We start from the raw sequence: 14,258 nt of genomic DNA on the forward strand, positions 1-14,258 counted from the left end.
CTTCTTTGTGCAAAATTTTTTCCAATCAAAAGGTTTAGTTATATAGAGAAAAGATCTATGAGTACTATATCAGATTAATAAGTATATAGCATAGATGGGTGAGAACTTGTTAGTATCATGGATAATTATTTTGATTCATTCAAAGAAAATATGAATAATAGGTTTAAAATTCATAAGAAACTAGTAGAAGATTACGAGGATGATGTTTGTTTCATGGTAGACTGTGACTATGTGTACATTCAAGCAATCAAACCTATAGTGGTGTGAGTTAAGCCTCTAAGCTATGAGGTTAACATTGATGACACAAAGGATATCATTAAGGTACTATTGAATGAACATTTGGGTCCCAAGGCAACATACTTTGGTACTTATGATGAAGCCAAAGGTAGAATAGAACTTGAAATTAAGCTTCCTCAAGCAGTCAACAAAGGAAAGAAGAGGATAAAAAAATGATGCAAGCGAGTTCTTCTCTCCTATTGATAGAAGGAAAAGAAGATGATGTGGAAGAAGATGATGTAGAAGATGAGGCAAAAGAAACTAAATTAGAAGAAGAAGAGCCAATCAAGAAGAAGGGTAAGGTTATGATAAACAAACCTACCAAGTCATTGACTACAATACTCACAAGAAGAGCATCTAGATCTAGAAAGAAATTGAAATTAGGTGAAGAATAAGAAGAGTATATTATTTTTGAAAGAATCCACCTACATTTCAAGAAAAATTAAAAGATATTGATGTAGGATTTGACATGTTAAACTTCAAATCTCTCAGATATGACACCAAAAATGTGGATGAGAGAAAGAAAGTTGAAGACATGATTATCTCCAAATTAGGTAAATGAAAAAATTCACCTGATCAACATGTACAGAAAATTTACAATGATCTTATGGAAAGAATCAAGCTTAGATGGGAAAATTCTAAGAAAAGTACAAAACATATATTTGAATAGACTCTAAGGTAGCTCATGCCGAGTCTTAGTGATAAAGAAGTGAAAGAATCCATGAAGAGAAATGAAGAAAAAATCACTTTGAAATTTAACATTTGCATGATATCAGTTAGTGACATTGAATATGTAGTGAAGACGACTACTACTACATGGAAGGATATCGACAATCTTCATCAAAAGAGTGATTTTTTTGTTCATATCAGTGATGTTAATAATGAAAATGACAAGGAAGAAAAGGAAAATAATGATGAAGAAGATATAGAAACAAATGATGTAAATATGGATGATGAGGAGTAAGAATAGGAAGCTACTTAGGAGAATCTCCTTGAGATTTAGAGTATTGAGGAAACTAACCCATAGAAGATTGCAATAATGGTTATGGCCTCATTTCCTCACTCCTTGAGCAAATATTTAAAGCCATCAAGCTTAGAGAAAGCTTTTGCCAAGTTGGCAAGCACCTGAACAATATTTGCACCTATTCAAGTAAGTATTATATTGACTAAAGTGATTAGAACTTCATCTACCAAGAAATTAGTGCTTTCTCCTTCATTAGATTCAGCTACACAATAACTAGGTATTTCTACTGTTAGTGCAATATCTACTTTTGTTGCTAGCCCTTCTATTTCTACTATTGTTTCAATTCCTAGTATGCAAATAGTTAGTACAAAGATAGTTGAGAGAAAGTCTTAATCAAGTATTAAAGTTTCAAGAAAGGGAAAAGGTAAAGAAGAAGACATCGATCTTAATGAGGATATAGGTATCCCAAATTGGGATATCTCTACTCTAAATCTTGATCAAATGCACATCGTACATGAACTGTTGTAGAAGAAAGCTAAGCAACAATATCTTAGAGAAGGGAAATATAGAGAAAATGAAGTGCAAGATGATGCAAAGAACATACTTGTAGATGCACTTAGTATCAAGGTTGATAGTACATAACCTATTTTTGTTCTTTAGAAGAATTTGTTCAAAGCAGTACAAACCCTTTCATGGTTAGACCTAGACACTTAGAACCTAAAAGTTTTAATGATGAGTAAACATCTGGGTCTGAATTCACTATCTCTGATCCTGATGAGAATGAAATTTTGAAAGCACAACTTGCTGAGCAAGAAGCTATAAATAGGGGATTTCAAAAGGAAAGGGAAGAAAAGATCATGAAGGCTTATGAAGAAAAGCAAGAATTACTTAGGTGAATCGCTACTCTAAAGAAGAAAAGTGAGATAGTAGCTAGTGCCCAGTAGCCTAAGATTGTGGAACAAGTTGAACAGCTTAAGAGGCAAGAGCAAAATTTGTTGGAGACTCAGAAAATGAATCTATAGGGACCTGTAATACAAAAGATTAGGAACTATATTGCTCTAGAAGTTGATAAAAATAGAGTAAAAAATGTGGAACCTATTATAGGGGCTAAGGACAAAGGAAAACAAAAGGAGATTGGTATTAAGATCAATGAGACAATAAAGATAGTTCAAATCCATGATTCCATGTCACTTTCTGATATTGAATTGGAAAAGAGAAGAAAAGAAAGGGATGCTTTAGCCAAGAGATTGGAGATTGCAGAAAGTGAGGCTGCTATAGCTGAGATGAACAATAAGATCAAATTCTTGGAAATTACCAAGAAGCAATCTACAACTACGCCTAAAGATGATGGATCTAATGATGCGAATCAAAATACTACTAAGGTGCCTATTTCTTTCTTGTCTTCATTTTCACAAAAATTAGATTTTAACAAATCTGTTGGTGATACTAGTACTAGTAATAATATGAATGATACTAAGAAGGACAGTTCTAATCACCCCAAGATTGATTTACAAAGAAGACTTGTTCAATTAGAAGGCTATAGGAAAATATGTTTTGATGGAATCCCTCATTTTCCAAACCCTATCCCACAAGAAATGAGGAAAAGATTGCCTAAATTTGATGGAAATAATGCTATTTCTTGTGAGGACCATTAGAGGAGTTTTATTGATATGATGAGTGATTATGAGGTTGAAGCTGAAGATGTCATTATGAAGTTATTTTCTCAGTCTTTAACTAAAGATGCTAGAAAATGGTTCAAGAGACTTCTTGAATTGTCTATTATTGATTGGAAAGATATTGAATATTGTTTCAAAGAGCAATATGGTGACAAGAAAAAATGGAGCTATATCCTGAGTGAATTCAATAATATTAAGAGGTTTCCTAATGAATCTGTTACTGAATTTAACACTAGATTTTAGAAAAGGATGTACAAGCTAATGAAAGCCATGCAAATTGATGACAAGGTATGTTTGATCACTTATCTGAATTCTTTTGATGGTAAAATGACATACCAACTAAGGGATAAAGAGCCTAGGACCTTAAGAGATGCTTTCAGGATTGCCATTAATATAGAAAATAGTTTGAGGATTTCAGGGAGATTAGAAAGGAAACGAGATGATCCTAGGTTATTTGGGAATAAGGGAAATAGAAAGGAAGAAAATAAAGCCATAGGAGGGAAAAAGAAAGAGCCTAGTGAAATGAGTCGGATTCTAAATGCTATAAAAGGTCTAAACCTTCCTCAGGTGAAGAATGATAGGAACCCCATTGATAATAGGGCCCCTTATCAATCAAATTTCAATAGAAAAAATAGGCTGAAAAATTTCCCTTATAACACTACTTGGAAGGATGGTCAGCCTAGTATAGCTCCTCCCAAGAACAACAACAACAAGGTGACCCCTGATCCTTTGTAAAAAAACTCTATAAATTTGGTAGATGATCTTGAGTTTTTGTTGAACCTACTTGGTGTTTTGCAGTCAATTACCCCATTCCCCTAAATCTTGTGCTATAGGATTGTCATTCCTAGGAAATCAAAATATAGTAGAAAAGTGTCATGAGCAAGAAGAAAATAATGATGATCTAGGATGCAATATGTTTGAATCACATTATTCTAACCGTGAAGATTATGACAGAGATGCGTATGACCAAAGACAGTTTCAGAATGTCATACAACAACAAGTATTTTCTGATGAAAGTGATGTGGAGGACAATGTGTGTAACATGGTAAATGCAAAGGAAGAAGTAACACTGAGAAAACCTTCCAAGGAAGAGATTGATCAAATTATTGCTAATATGATAGCTCAAGTTCAGACTAGAAACATGATTCAGAGAGATGAAAGTAATAAGGTTGCTAGTATCTTCATAAAAGGGGTTGATCCTAAGAAGGAGGAAATTGTGAAACCTAAAGAAGCTCCTGTTGTGAAGGTTAAAATTACTAATAGAAGGTGTGAACAAAAGAAAGGAGGAAATCCTAAATATATGGAGTTTTCAAATAATGTCCCTAGAAAAATAAAAATGAGAAGGTATCAAAGATCATCACAAAACATGATAAGAATCATCAAAATGCTCTAAACATTTTGGATACACAAGATGAGAAAAGGAATGTGACTAATGATGATCCTCTTGGTTCTTCTATATATATGCTTATTTTTTTGTCTTAGATTACTATTAAGGTTCCATTGTTTGAATTTCTAAGAATCCCTAAACACTAAAATAAAGCTATAGCATGGTTGGGAAATATTGATGTAAGGGTAAGTCAAGACTGTAATGAAAGTCACAATCCCAAAGAAAGCACTAAAGGAGAAGTAAATGACAATGAATTCGAAGGAGTTGTCTCTCAAATTCCTCAAATGTTTTTGGATAATTCTGTAAATCAGTGTTTGGGAAATGTTGAACCATTTTTCTTGAGCATTTTAGTAAATGGTAAAACATTAAAAAATTGCATGATTGATTTTGGTGCTTCCAATATTGTGATGCCTTTTGGAATAATGAAGGAATTAGGCTTAAAAGTAGATACAACTCAAGGAAGATGTTGTGCTATGGATAAAAGAGAAGTGACAGTCATAAGCACTATAAACTCTTTTCCATATAGATTAACAGCCTGCCTTGACAAAGAACTTATTATGAGTGTATTGGTTGTTGACATTCCACCTTAGTATGGCATGTTATTATCAAGAAAATGGATTGCTGCTATGGGTGGGAGTCTACAGTGTGATTTGTCATTTGCTACTTTTAAAAGTCAATAGGGAGCCTAAAATTATATACATGATAGAAGAAGATTTAGAAGACAATATGAAAATTTTTGTGGATATAGATATTAATGCATTCAGAGCTAAGGTCCTGACTTTGAAAAAATCTAAGCATCAGTCTTAGATGGAAATGGAAGTTGACACAAAAATAGATAAGAGTGACTTATGGACTATATTTTTCGATGGTGCATGTTGCAAAGAGGGGTCTGGTGCAGGCATTTTGCAGATATCTCCAATAGGGGTAACATACAAATTTTCCTTTACTTTAAGTTTCCCTTGTACTAACAATATAGTAGAATATGAGCCTCTATTGTTAGGTCTTAGATTAGCTCATAAGTATGGGATAAAATGTTTACATGTTCTAGGAGATTCTAAATTGGTGGTATCCCAACTAAGAAAAGCTTATGTGTCAAAGAATAAAAGATTGAAACAGTATAGAAATGCAGTGTGAGACATGATTGATTGTTTTTATGCATTTGGGATTATTTGGAAAGATAGGAAAAATAATTAAATGGAAGATTTATTAGCAAACATAGCAATAAAACTAGATGATACCACATTTGCTGGTGTATCTAAAATTGAGATTCAAACTAGACCTTCTATCCCTGATAATTTTCAAAATTGGCAAGTGTTTCAAGATGATAAGGATATTCTAAGATTTTTGAATTGTGAGCATATGTTGTCATGATAAGAAATTGATTGTGCAGCTTATGTAGAAAATGTAGATGGAAAAGATACAATTTTTGGGTAGGAAGTTGTACAATTGAAGACAAACAAAATTCCAAAGGGTCTAGTTGTTTTAGAATTATTTTTTGATAACCAAGATAGGTCACAAATGGATACTAATGGGTATAATGCCAAGGATTTAGAGGAGGTGAACTTGGGAACTCAGGAAACACCTAAAAAGGTATATATTGGTAAGAAATTGTATCCTAAAATTAGGAAAGATCTAATAGACCTATTAAGGAACTATAGACATGTGTTTGCATGGTCATATGATGATCTAAAGGCCTATAGGGAAGATCTCTTTCAACATGAAATCCCTTTGAAACTAGATGCTAAGCCTTTCAAACAAAAATAAAGTCCAATAAATCCAACCTTGGCTCCAAAAATGCAAGAAGAATTGATCAAGTTAAGAGATGCTAGGATTATAGAGCCTATTAGACATTCTTCTTGGGTATCCAATCTAGTACCAGTAAGAAAGAAAAATGGAGATATAAGGTTATGTGTTGATTTTGTTGGAGTTGATGAAATCCAACTCTTAAGATGCCCAAGATACCTACATATGAAAACCTATCAAAGAAAAGCCAAGGGAGAAAGAGTGTGAAGCAAGGGAAAAACCCTAAATGGACATGAGAGAGAAAATATGCAAAGACAAAAAAATATGTATTTACAATATGCAATGTCTTGATGAAAATACAATGAGGAAGCCCAAATATAAAGAGCCCCAGGAATCTCCTAGAACAAGCTAGAAGATGCTAGGAGATAAGTGTGACAACTAAGCATACATCCACACGAGGTGGAAAGTCCTCAAACAATGTGAGAGGATAAATATGACTTAGGAGAGAACAAACTATTGTATTGTCAACAACTTATAACAAACTCCTAGACTACAATAAATAAATAAATAAATGCATTTACCTAAGTAAGCTTAAGTAAATAGAATAAATAATTAGTAAATTAATTATTTACTCTAACACCCCCCCTTAAGTGAAAATTAGGGAAATGCCTTAAGCTCACAAAACTAAGATGAATGTAGAATGGGTCCCAACAACAAGGCCACGTTAGGTACCAATGTACAAATGAAAAAGATGCAACCTCTAAAAATGGGGAAAGAGAGAAAACCACGTGGGAAAAACCCTTCCCCAAAAAGAGGTAACCTAGTGAAGAACTGGAAAAGCCTCCAACTAAGGAAAATGTCCCCTAAAATAGGAACAAAGAGTGATCATGAAGAAGCATCACTGAAGCATAAAGAAGCCACAAATATTCCATCAAGAAGAAAATTGTTGATTTGAAGAGCCTCCATAGAAGAAGAAGGCATGAACCGAGCATGTTTATATGGTAGATGATCCATCTCACCTAAATGCATTGGTAGCCAACCACTACAATAGCCTTTATAGAAGATCAACCACTGAATACATAGCTCACACTAATGAACTATCAAACCACAAATGAATTAGAACAATAGAACAACCCCCCCTTAATGCAGATGGGGTGAGATGATAGGCAACTGAGAAGGTGGGCCAAAGTCTCTTGCAAATGAACCAAGAATGACGAGAGAGGGAAAGAGGTACAAAAACTTATAAAGACACGGTCACACTAACACTACATGGGGCTAATATCATGGAAGGGACACTCACTTGACAAAGGAAGAATGCCTAAAATAGCAAACAACTATCCCCCCGATGGTGCTTTATAAAACTAGTGCATGTACAACTGACTCAAAACAATGTTCATGACCCCTGGAATGCAAAAGGGGCACTTTATCTCAGTGGGATACATAAAAGTGCTTCAAAATGATAGCTATAATGATCAAAACTAAAAACAAGGTACAACAAAACAAAGTACAACTTAAAGCAAAAGAAACCATGCTAGGAAAATGATCCTCGGGCCTAAAACACTCAAGATATCCACCATATAGACAAAATACAAAAAATATGATAGAAAGAGCATGGAACAAAATCTAAAGAAAAGGACTACATTTTTGAAAAGGTGACAAAACTAGCTTTCCAAAAATATAAAGTTTTCAAAAAACTAACACGGGACGCAAAAGATATGCATGCTAGAGTCAAAAATAGAACTTTGGACTTCAACTAAAAAAATGGGTAAGAAAAATGCATTAAAACCTAAAAATACCTACACCAATGTCTTTGTCTTAGAACCAGCTTTTTGGTGCTTCTTTTGGATTAGAAAAATACCTCTGAATGCTCAAGTTATGGCCAAAAAATTGAAGGTAGGTCCAAAATGACCTTGGAGATGTGCACGAGGTGGATGATGCAGTGCTAACATCAACATTTCATTGTGCTAAATTTGACAGCCTGTCAGTCATCGATGCAAAAAAGAAGCCATGTGGTAGTGCCATGTGGATGCCATGTGGCAGGCACTGATGTGGTAGGGGTGACATGGCAGGTCCACATGGCACCCAGGCCATGTGTCACCCCCGCGGTGGCTGACTGTGTAGTACTATCCACTGACTGTGCTACAAAACTCCACAGAGGTATGTGACTAGGATAGGCAATGCTAGAGCGGTGAGATCTAGCCAAGTGGAGGAAACTAATGGTAGAGCTAGAGCAGTAGAGGTGGTGTAGGTATTTTCAAATTTTGATGCATTTTTCTTGCCCGTTCTTTTAGTTGAAGTCTAAAGTTCTATTTTTTTACTTTGGCATGCATATCTTTTGCATCCCATGTCAGTTTTTTGAAAACTTTATATTTTAGGAAAGTTGGTTTTGTCACCTTTTTAGAAATGTAGTCCCTTTCCTTAGATTTTGGCCCATGCTCTTTCTATCATATTTCTGGCATTTTTGCTATATGGTGGATATCTTGAGTGTTCTAGGCTCGAGGATCATTTTCTTGGCATGGTTTCTTTTATTTTGAGTTGTATTTTGTTTTGTTGTAGCTTTTTTTTAGTTTTGGTCATTGTAGCTATAATTTTGAAGCACTTTATGTATCCCACTGAGATAAAGTGCCCCTTTTGCATTTTGGGGGTCATGAACATTGTTTTGAGTCAGTTGTACATGCACTATTTTTATAAAGCACCATGGGGGCGATAGTTGTTTATTGTTTTAGGCATTCTCCCATTGTCAAGTGAGTGTCCCTTCCATGACACTAGCCCCATTTAATGTTAGTGTGACCGTGTCTTTATAGGTGTCTATACCTCTTTCCCTCTTTCGTCATTCTTGGTTCATTTGCAAGAGACTTTGGCCCACCTTCTCAGTTGCTTGTCATCTCACCCTGTCTACATTAAGGGGGGTTTGATAGTTCATTAGTGTGATCTATAAATTCAGTGGTTGATCCTATATCCAAGGTGATTACAGTGGCTGGCTACCTATGCATTTCAGTGAGATGGATCATCTACCATATAGACATGCTTGGTTCATTCGTACACCTGCCTGTATGGAGCCTTAAAATTTTTCCCGAATGCCCTGTAGCCAAAAAAGACAAATTCTATATGAATCCTTACTACAAACAACCTTTTGGATCCAATGGTAGCATCCATTTGGGCCCAATGTACTCCAAAAATTCACTAATCCCCTGATTTGAAGAAAAAATGCACAAACAAACAAGAGTTTGTGACTCCAAATCATGGCTTCAAAAATTCTTCAATGAAGTAGTAGTAAGGAGGCTATGATACCATGTTGCAGTTGATGAAATCCAACTTCGAAGATGCCCAAGATCACCTACATGTGAAAACCTATCAAAGAGAAGCCAAGGAAGGAAGAGTGTGGAGCAAGGGAAAAACCCTAAATGGAAATGAGAGAGAAAATATGCAAACACAAAAAAATATTTATTTACAATATGTAATGTCTTGATGAAAATACAATGAGGGACCCCGAATATAAAGAGCTCTAGGAATCTCCTAGAACAAGCTAGAAGATGCTAGGAGATAAGTGTGACAACTAAGCATACATCCACATGAGGTGGAAAGTCCTCGAACAATGTGAGAGGATAAGTTTGACTTAGTAGAGAACAAACTCTTTTATTGTCAACAACTTATAACAAAATCCTAGACTACAAAAAATAAATAAATGCATTTACCTAAGTAAACTTAAGTAAATAGAATAAATAATTAGTAAATTAATTATTTACTCTGATAGATTTGAAGAATCTCAACATATCTTCATTAAAAGATAATTATGGTTTACCTAATATGGAAGCCATGTTGCAAAGGGTCACTGGTTCAGAATTGATGTCCATGATGGATGGGTTTTTAGGATATAATCAACTATTTGTCAAAGAATCAAAATAGTTTAAGACTACTTTCACTACTCCATGGGGTACTTATGTTTATGTCAGGATGCCATTTGGGCTTACCAATGTTGGGGCTACTTTTCAAAGGGCCATGGATGTAGCTTTTTCTGATATTATTGACAAATTTTTGGTTGTGTATTAGGATGACCTTATTTCTTATTCCAAGGATGAAAGTGATCATTGTATGCACTTAGAAAAGGTATTCATCAGAGCCATTAAATATGGAATATCTTTAAATCCAAGGAAATGTAACTTTGGTGTCACTGAAGGAAAATTGTTAGAACATCTAGTTGGCAAGCATGGAGTGAGGATTGACCTTGAAATGGTAGAGCCAATAGATAAGATTCAGAAACCCAAAAATGTTAAAGGCATCCAATCATTCTTTGGATAGATCAATTTTCTTAGAAGATTTGTGACAAATTTTATAGAGATTAGTAGGCTTATATCAAGAATGCTAAAGAAGGGATCTGAGATAAAATGGGATGGTGAACCTAGTATTGCATTTCAAAAAATTAAGCAAGCTATTAAAGATGCCCCTATTCTCAGAGCTCCTGATTATGACAAACCAATGCATATATTTTCTTTTGCCTCATTTCACACTGTTGCTACAGTACTGTTATAGAAAAATGAAGAAGGTTATGAGAAACCTATTGCATTCTTCAGCAAGTCTTTGCAAGCAGCAAAGCTTAAGTATGACATCAATGAAAAATAGGCATATGCACTGGTGAAAGGAGTTAAGGCTTTTAGATGTTACTTAATGGGAGCTACTATCATTGCTTTTGTTCCTACTGTTGTTGTGAAGGACATCTTTTCACAACAAGAGGTATCTGGAAAGAGATGTAGGTGGATTAATAGGATACATGAATTTAATATTGATATTCAGATTACCAAACTGGTCAGGGGTCAAGGTTTGGCTAAATTGATGACATAAGCTAATTTAGAGGCAAACCAAATTAATCAACTTGATGATAGTTGCAGGGACAATATTTGTGATATGGGTATCTCTGTTTGGTACAAAGATGTAATTTATTATTTGCAAAATATGAAATCTCCACCAGGGCTAACAGATAACCAAAAAAGATCCCTCAAGTTGCAGGCTATAAGATATGTTATATTACAGGGTCAATTATGGTGGAGAAATATGGAAGGGGTATTTTTGAAGTGTGTAGATGAAAATGAATCTAAAAGAATTTTGAAAGATATGCATGAAGGTGTATGTGGAGGTCACTATATGGCTAAAACCACTGCTCATAAAATTCTTCAAGCTGGTTTTTGGTGGCCTACACTTTTAAGAGATACTCATGAGTTTGTAAAATTTTGTGATGCTCAAAGGTTTAGTGGAAAGTTAAAATTCTCTGAGAATTTTCCATTATGACCAATTGAAGTCCAAGCACCTTTTCAACAGTGGGGAATTGATTTTATAGGTGAGATCACAAATAAGTCCAGTGGTAGTCATTCATGGATCCTAGTAGCCACTGATTATTTCACCAAGTGGGTTGAGGCAGTCCCTACTAAGAATGCAACAAGTAAGGTGGTGATTAATTTCATTTTAAATAATATTATGACCAGATTTGGATGCCCATAAAAGATTGTAACAGATAATGCTATGTGTTTCAAATCAGAGCAATATAATTTTTTTTGCAAGAAATATGACATTACAGAGTACACATCATCACCCTATCATCCTTAAGGCAATGGTTAGGTAGAATCAAGAAATAAGAGTATACTAAAGGTTATCAAAAGAATTCTAGTGGAAAATAAGAAGGCGTGGGATTCAAAGTTGCCATTAGCTCTGTGGGCTGATAGGGTTACTATGAAAAAGGCCATTGGATGTGGCCCATTTGATCTGGTTTATGCCATACAGGCTAGATTTCCATAAAATAACCTAAAGGAGATGTATAAATTTGTTCAACTATATGAAGATGACATCATTGATGAGATACAACTCAGAATGGATGATATTTTGCAACTAGAAGAAACAAGGAGAGAGTCTTCTATTCACAATGTCAAGTTACAATCACAAATGAAGCACTTATATGACAAAAGAGCCATTAAGAGGAACTTTGAAATAGGTAACATGGTACTAATGTGCAAATGCTAGATTGGAAGATAAAGGAAAGCATGGTAAATTTGACCCAATCTAGCTTGGCCCATATAACAGGTGTGATAAAAATGGAGAAGATTCATATTTTTTGAAGGATTTAACTAGAGGTATTATTGAATTGCTAGTTCATGGACAATTCTTGAAGAGGTACTTTTCTTAAGAGTATCTATTTTCCATAAACATTAGTTTTAGGGTTCTTGGTTTTCCTTTACATTTTGTATATTTTGTAAATCCTTGTAAATAGTCTCTTTGTACAGTTTGGTTTCTTGTTTCTTGTTTCCGTGTGTTGCTTTGTGCTCTCTAAAAAAGTTGTCATTCCTGTACCAAGTATGTGGTCTGCTCCCCCAAAGATTCTGAATTCTTGGATAGACTCAAGTAGTCTATCATCCTCAAATAGAGCCATTGTTGGTTTGATTTTTCACAATGCAAAAATTTTGGGAAATTTTTAGTGAAAAATCATTTGAGTCTTTGTGTCTTGCAAATTAGGGTTTTATTCCTTGTATTTTTCAAACCCTTAGATTGTCCTAGTTCATAACCTAGTCTCTGTGTCTTTGAAATTTTATTAAATTCTCAAGGTTTGTCTTCAGAGAATTTCTCAAAAACCCTAGTACCATGTCTTATTCTACCCTAGTTTTGAAAAACCCTCAAAATACTTTTCAAAAAATATTTTTAAAGATATATCATTCTACCCTAACATTGGGCTTACACAAGCATGGTTTTATTAAAAGGTCATTAAAAAATTTATTGACCATATTGTTTTTGACTTGATTATTTTATTCAGAAAAGCCCAATGTGATACGAATTTTGTGTAACCATTGATCTCGTTTAGATCAATAGGTCCCACATTTCCACAATGTTTAGATGTAAGGCTTTTAAATAAAGTGAGCAATCAATTTTTAGACATGTAGCAAGGTAAGGTTAGGAAGCCTTAGTATATGTTACGGTATACCAAGTTGTAAAGTGATTTCTGACATATATTGCCAATTGTGCCATCAAGGAGGTTTCTCTGCCAAAAATGATCAAAGTTTTGTCAACCGTAGATCCTTTAAAGATCAAGGGTTGGCAGAAGCCTGCAATAAAGAACTACTCAATAAACAAGGAATGTGGGAATGCTCTATGTTGAAACATGTACATGGTGATGTCATTATTCCCATCTCAGAAGGATTAAATGATATAAGTAGTATCACCATTGATCTTTCGAAGATCAACAGTTTGCACAGATCTCGCAATATGGAGATGCTCGTTCAATAAGGAAAGCAGGAATGTGCTAGCTTGACACGTGGAAATAATGATGTCAAGTAGTCATTCAATGAGAAGGTGATATGGGACCTTCTTGCATGGAGGTTTCCATAAGGCACAGACTCACATGGAGACTTCCTATTGGTTAGAATGGCTGACTGAGCTCTAGTCAATTGTAAATTTTTGTAGTCGTTGATCTTGTCTTGATCAACGATTGGCACTTAGCTGCTATTTTAAGATACACAAAATTTAAGGAATGTGGGTAAGTGGTAATGAAACACGTGGCCCCACTCCTAAGGACATAAAGATTATTAATTTTTTGAATTAAAGCCGTGCAATCTGGTGAAATCGATGGATGAGATTTGAAATTCTGATGCAACTTGCAGAAAAATGGCTACTGGAAGTTAATTTGGTTCAGAGCTCATTCATGTGAATTCAATGATCAAATATAATTCATGATCTCACCCTTTAATTGAACCACTAAATACCAAAAGGCTATTAGAATACAATTTTTTTTTGAAGCTAGGATAGATAATTTCACAGAGAAATCTGGCAAATTGTAACATAGAATTTCACAGAGCAAACTAGAATTTCACAGGTAAGTACTTCAAATATCTTGAGTAGTAAGAATTTGCTGAGATACATTTTTTAAAATGTCTCAAAATTCCTCCATGTAAAGAATTTACTAGACAAACCGATTATCTGAAGCGCTCTATGCATGATTACTTTCTGGAACAATTTCCTTTAACTGTACATAAAATAACAAAGGGGAGGGAGTTGATTCCTAAATACCCTAGGATAGCCATAGCAGAGGGTTTCTATGACAAGGCTAACTGGGTACAAGATGCCTAGGTATCTACGAGAGGTCTAGAGTTGTTTAGAAAATGGTTCTTAGAGCAAAAATTGGACACTCCTATGAGCAATGTGTGGGCATTTGACATTGGTAAATTAACAATCCCCA

This window comes from Cupressus sempervirens, chromosome 2, assembly GCF_028749045.1.
Source record: "Cupressus sempervirens isolate cs-2001-9-10 chromosome 2, ASM2874904v1, whole genome shotgun sequence".
Lineage (NCBI taxonomy): Eukaryota > Viridiplantae > Streptophyta > Pinopsida > Cupressales > Cupressaceae > Cupressus > Cupressus sempervirens.